Raw genomic sequence first — 6,380 nt, 5'->3', positions numbered from 1 at the left:
GAAACCTTTTTAATGTGTCCCAACCTTGGTACTCTCCAACGTAGACTTTGGAACCTTTTTCAGGTGTTCCAACCTTGGTACTCTCCAACGTAGACTTTGAAACCTTTTTAAGGTGTTCCAACCTTGGTACTCTCCAACGTAGACTTTGAAACCTTTTTAATGTGTCCCAACCTTGGTACTCTCCAACGTAGACTTTGAAACCTTTTTAAGGTGTTCCAACCTTGGTACTCTCCAACGTAGACTTTGAAACCTTTTTAACGTGTTTCAACCTTGGTACTCTCCAACGTAGACTTTGAAACCTTTTTAATGTGTCCCAACCTTGGTACTCTCCAACGTAGACTTTGAAACCTTTTTAAGGTGTTCCAACCTTGGTACTCTCCAACGTAGACTTTGAAACCTTTTTAACGTGTTTCAACCTTGGTACTCTCCAACATAGATTTGAAACCTTTTTAACGTGTTCCAACCTTGGTACTCTCCAACGTAGACTTTGAAACCTTTTTAACGTGTTTCAACCTTGGTACTCTCCAACGTAGACTTTGAAACTTTTTTAACGTGTTTCAACCTTGGTACTCTCCAACGTAGACTTTGAAACCTTTTTAACGTGTTCCAACCTTGGTGCTCTCCAACGTAGACTTTGAAACCTTTTTCAGGTGTTCCAACCTTGGTACTCTCCAACATAGACTTTGAAACCTTTTTAACGTGTTCCAACCTTGGTACTCTCCAACGTAGACTTTGAAACCTTTTTCAGGTGTTCCAACCTTGGTACTCTCCAACGTAGACTTTGAAACCTTTTTCAAGTGTTCCAACCTTGGTACTCTCCAACGTAGACTTTGAAACCTTTTTAATGTGTCCCAACCTTGGTACTCTCCAACGTAGACTTTGAAACCTTTTTCAGGTGTTCCAACCTTGGTACTCTCCAACGTAGACTTTGAAACCTTTTTAATGTGTCCCAACCTTGGTACTCTCCAACGTAGACTTTGAAACCTTTTTAATGTGTCCCAACCTTGGTACTCTCCAACGTAGACTTTGAAACCTTTTTCAGGTGTTCCAACCTTGGTACTCTCCAACGTAGACTTTGAAACCTTTTTAAGGTGTTCCAACCTTGGTACTCTCCAACGTAGACTTTGAAACCTTTTTAACGTGTTTCAACCTTGGTACTCTCCAGAGGTGTGGACTCGAGTCACATGACTTGGACTCGAGTCAGACTCGAGTCATGAATTTGATGACTTTAGACTCGACTTGACAAAATGTAAAGAGACTTGCAACTCGACTTAGACTTTAACATCAATGACTTGTGACTTCACTTGGACTTGAGCCTTTTGACTTGACATGACTTGCTACTTTCCCCAAAACCCAAAGCTTAAAAAGTTATTTGGGAGCGCTCCGTATCTTTCATTTTGTACGTGTCTGACTGCCAATCAGCGTGTGTGCTGCTTGTCAGCTGGTGCGCTGTCAGTACAACAGCCAATCAAATTAGTTATACGTTCTTTTCATCACACAGCATTCATCCAATCAAATTGCAGGACAACCACCGAACAAGAGTTGTCAAACAATGCGGCAGTGAGAAACAATTATGCCAAAGTTGGTTTCGTTCGGGTATAAAAACTACGACTTGGTCAACAAAAAACGAATTGCGTATGCAAATCACGCAGTTCGAATATTACAGACGGAGACGCAACAACTTCCATTTTCGTTCGACATTTGAAGTTGCACAAAGAAGGGTAAGTTTTGAATGTAAGATAACGTTTATTGGCTAAGTAACATGACTTTTATTTGCTGTGTAGTTAAATCAGTGAGGCTGTAAACTCACTGCTAACGTTATAACCATAGACATGTTTTAAGTAGACGCAGCATCGAGCGCTACTGCCTACTGGCGCAGACGAGACGCGGGGCCGCCATCTTGGAGTGGTGATCCGCTCCAGTCAGTGCAATTCATTTGGCAGGAGCAATGAACTGTCAGCGCATTTAATTCATTTTACCTCACTGAATACCACTCATTTTCACGCGTTTTTTTGTCATACGTGTAGCTATGATAACGGACACATGTTTTGGCGTGTTTTATTATTCATAGTTTGCTTAACAGTAATATAATATTCTTATACGCTATAAGTGACCAGACGTCCCAGATCAAAACTGGGAATATAATCCCAGAAAAGGGGGAAAAAACGGTAAGCTATTTTTAAATTGAAGAAACAATATGATTAGGTTATATATACATGCGTATATCCTACATAAACAATGTATGAATACATTAGATATCTATATATCTTAGGGACCTATAGACTGTATCTCTGTTGCTGCAGCAGCAGAGAGTTTATTCTGTCTTGACACTTTGTATTGATATGTTGTATTACATTCTTCCCTTAAATGATAATGTTTACAGTGATTGTTATATATGTATTTTTATGTATGTCGCTTTGGATAAAAGCGTCTGCCAAATACTTAAACATATATAAACACCTGAAAGTCTTTATATCAGCTAAAACCACCAATTTGTTTCACTACATTCAGAATAAAACCAAATGCTGTCTTACCCAACAATGTTAGTATTTGAATATTGTTACTTGAAGACTTATTCCTGGTTACAATTATACTGTTAAGAAAGTATTGTCTTATATTTTGCCTAAAATGAGAATGCATCATAATCAGTGGCGGCTGGTGAATTTTGTTTAGGTGGGGCTGAAAGTTTGTAAAGCAAACCCCTGTAGGGGCGTCATCCTCCCCCAGAAGATTTATTTGTGATTTTCACATACAAATATTGAAGATCTTTGCTCCTTCTCAACTCTGTGGTAATATTATTTTCATAAAATACAACCAATAGTATGTTAATGTTTGTTTTTGCAAATGTGTTTATTCTGTAAAGGAATGAGTTAAATGTTTAAAATTGTTTAAACTATTAAAATGACTGTTAATAGTGCTATTATGAATTGCAATGTCAGCACTATTTTTTTTCCTGCAATTTCAAATGCACTTGTTTTAATAAATACATACAGCATTTTAAAAGCATACACAATCTGTGTAAAAATATTAGTCTGTGGTTAAAAGGACTTGAAAGGACTCGAAACTCAAAATGCTGGACTTGGGACTCGACTTGAGACTTTCCAGTCTTGACTTTGGACTTGACTCGGGACTTGCCTGTCTTGACTCGGGACTTGACTCGAGACTTGAGGGCAAAGACTTGAGACTTACTTGTGACTTGCAAAGCAATGACTTGGTCCCACCTCTGGTACTCTCCAACGTAGACTTTGAAACCTTTTTAACGTGTTTCAACCTTGGTACTCTCCAACGTAGACTTTGAAACCTTTTTAACGTGTTCCAACCTTGGTGCTCTCCAACGTAGACTTTGAAACCTTTTTCAGGTGTTCCAACCTTGGTACTCTCCAACGTAGACTTTGAAACCTTTTTAATGTGTCCCAACCTTGGTACTCTCCAACGTAGACTTTGAAACCTTTTTAACGTGTTTCAACCTTGGTACTCTCCAACGTAGACTTTGAAACCTTTTTAACGTGTTTCAACCTTGGTACTCTCCAACGTAGACTTTGAAACCTTTTTAACGTGTTCCAACCTTGGTGCTCTCCAACGTAGACTTTGAAACCTTTTTCAGGTGTTCCAACCTTGGTACTCTCCAACATAGACTTTGAAACCTTTTTAACGTGTTCCAACCTTGGTACTCTCCAACGTAGACTTTGAAACCTTTTTCAGGTGTTCCAACCTTGGTACTCTCCAACGTAGACTTTGAAACCTTTTTCAAGTGTTCCAACCTTGGTACTCTCCAACGTAGACTTTGAAACCTTTTTAATGTGTCCCAACCTTGGTACTCTCCAACGTAGACTTTGAAACCTTTTTCAGGTGTTCCAACCTTGGTACTCTCCAACGTAGACTTTGAAACCTTTTTAATGTGTCCCAACCTTGGTACTCTCCAACGTAGACTTTGAAACCTTTTTAATGTGTCCCAACCTTGGTACTCTCCAACGTAGACTTTGAAACCTTTTTCAGGTGTTCCAACCTTGGTACTCTCCAACGTAGACTTTGAAACCTTTTTAAGGTGTTCCAACCTTGGTACTCTCCAACGTAGACTTTGAAACCTTTTTAACGTGTTTCAACCTTGGTACTCTCCAACATAGACTTTGAAACATTTTTAACGTGTTCCAACCTTGGTACTCTCCAACGTAGACTTTGAAACCTTTTTCAGATGTCCAACCTTGGTACTCTCCAACGTAGACTTTGAAACCTTTTTCAGATGTCCAACCTTGGTACTCTCCAACGTAGACTTTGAAACCTTTTTCAGATGTCCAACCTTGGTACTCTCCAACGTAGACTTTGAAACCTTTTTCAGGTGTTCCAACCTTGGTACTCTCCAACGTAGACTTTGAAACCTTTTTAAGGTGTTCCAACCTTGGTACTCTCCAACGTAGACTTTGAAACCTTTTTAATGTGTCCCAACCTTGGTACTCTCCAACGTAGACTTTGAAACCTTTTTAAGGTGTTCCAACCTTGGTACTCTCCAACGTAGACTTTGAAACCTTTTTAAGGTGTTCCAACCTTGGTACTCTCCAACATAGACTTTGAAACCTTTTTAACGTGTTCCAACCTTGGTACTCTCCAACGTAGACTTTGAAACCTTTTTCAGGTGTTCCAACCTTGGTACTCTCCAACGTAGACTTTGAAACCTTTTTAATGTGTCCCAACCTTGGTACTCTCCAACGTAGACTTTGAAACCTTTTTCAGGTGTTCCAACCTTGGTACTCTCCAACGTAGACTTTGAAACCTTTTTCAGGTGTTCCAACCTTGGTACTCTCCAACGTAGACTTTGAAACCTTTTTAACGTGTTCCAACCTTGGTACTCTCCAACGTAGACTTTGAAACCTTTTTAATGTGTCCCAACCTTGGTACTCTCCAACGTAGACTTTGAAACCTTTTTAAGGTGTTCCAACCTTGGTACTCTCCAACGTAGACTTTGAAACCTTTTTAAGGTGTTCCAACCTTGGTACTCTCCAATGTAGACTTTGAAACCTTTTTAACGTGTTTCAACCTTGGTACTCTCCAACGTAGACTTTGAAACCTTTTTAACGTGTTCCAACCTTGGTACTCTCCAACGTAGACTTTGAAACCTTTTTAAGGTGTTCCAACCTTGGTACTCTCCAACGTAGACTTTGAAACCTTTTTAAGGTGTTCCAACCTTGGTACTCTCCAACGTAGACTTTGAAACCTTTTTAAGGTGTTCCAACCTTGGTACTCTCCAACGTAGACTTTGAAACCTTTTTAATGTGTCCCAACCTTGGTACTCTCCAACGTAGACTTTGAAACCTTTTTAAGGTGTTCCAACCTTGGTACTCTCCAACGTAGACTTTGAAACCTTTTTAATGTGTCCCAACCTTGGTACTCTCCAACGTAGACTTTGAAACCTTTTTAAGGTGTTCCAACCTTGGTACTCTCCAACGTAGACTTTGAAACCTTTTTAACGTGTTCCAACCTTGGTACTCTCCAACGTAGACTTTGAAACCTTTTTAATGTGTCCCAACCTTGGTACTCTCCAACGTAGACTTTGAAACCTTTTTAAGGTGTTCCAACCTTGGTACTCTCCAACGTAGACTTTGAAACCTTTTTAAGGTGTTCCAACCTTGGTACTCTCCAATGTAGACTTTGAAACCTTTTTAACGTGTTTCAACCTTGGTACTCTCCAACGTAGACTTTGAAACCTTTTTAAGGTGTTCCAACCTTGGTACTCTCCAACGTAGACTTTGAAACCTTTTTAATGTGTCCCAACCTTGGTACTCTCCAACGTAGACTTTGAAACCTTTTTAAGGTGTTCCAACCTTGGTACTCTCCAATGTAGACTTTGAAACCTTTTTCAGGTGTTCCAACCTTGGTACTCTCCAACGTAGACTTTGAAACCTTTTTAAGGTGTTCCAACCTTGGTACTCTCCAACGTAGACTTTGAAACCTTTTTAACGTGTTCCAACCTTGGTACTCTCCAACGTAGACTTTGAAACCTTTTTAATGTGTCCCAACCTTGGTACTCTCCAACGTAGACTTTGAAACCTTTTTAAGGTGTTCCAACCTTGGTACTCTCCAACGTAGACTTTGAAACCTTTTTAACGTGTTCCAACCTTGGTACTCTCCAACGTAGACTTTGAAACTTTTTTAACGTGTTTCAACCTTGGTACTCTCCAACGTAGACTTTGAAACCTTTTTAAGGTGTTCCAACCTTGGTACTCTCCAACGTAGACTTTGAAACCTTTTTAAGGTGTTCCAACCTTGGTACTCTCCAACGTAGACTTTGAAACCTTTTTAAGGTGTTCCAACCTTGGTACTCTCCAATGTAGACTTTGAAACCTTTTTAACGTGTTTCAACCTTGGTACTCTCCAACGTAGACTTT

The sequence above is a fragment of the Entelurus aequoreus genome, linkage group LG23 (genome assembly GCF_033978785.1).
Source record: "Entelurus aequoreus isolate RoL-2023_Sb linkage group LG23, RoL_Eaeq_v1.1, whole genome shotgun sequence".
Lineage (NCBI taxonomy): Eukaryota > Metazoa > Chordata > Actinopteri > Syngnathiformes > Syngnathidae > Entelurus > Entelurus aequoreus.
The sequence above is the reverse complement of the archived record's forward strand: the minus strand, read 5'-3'. Positions refer to the sequence as shown.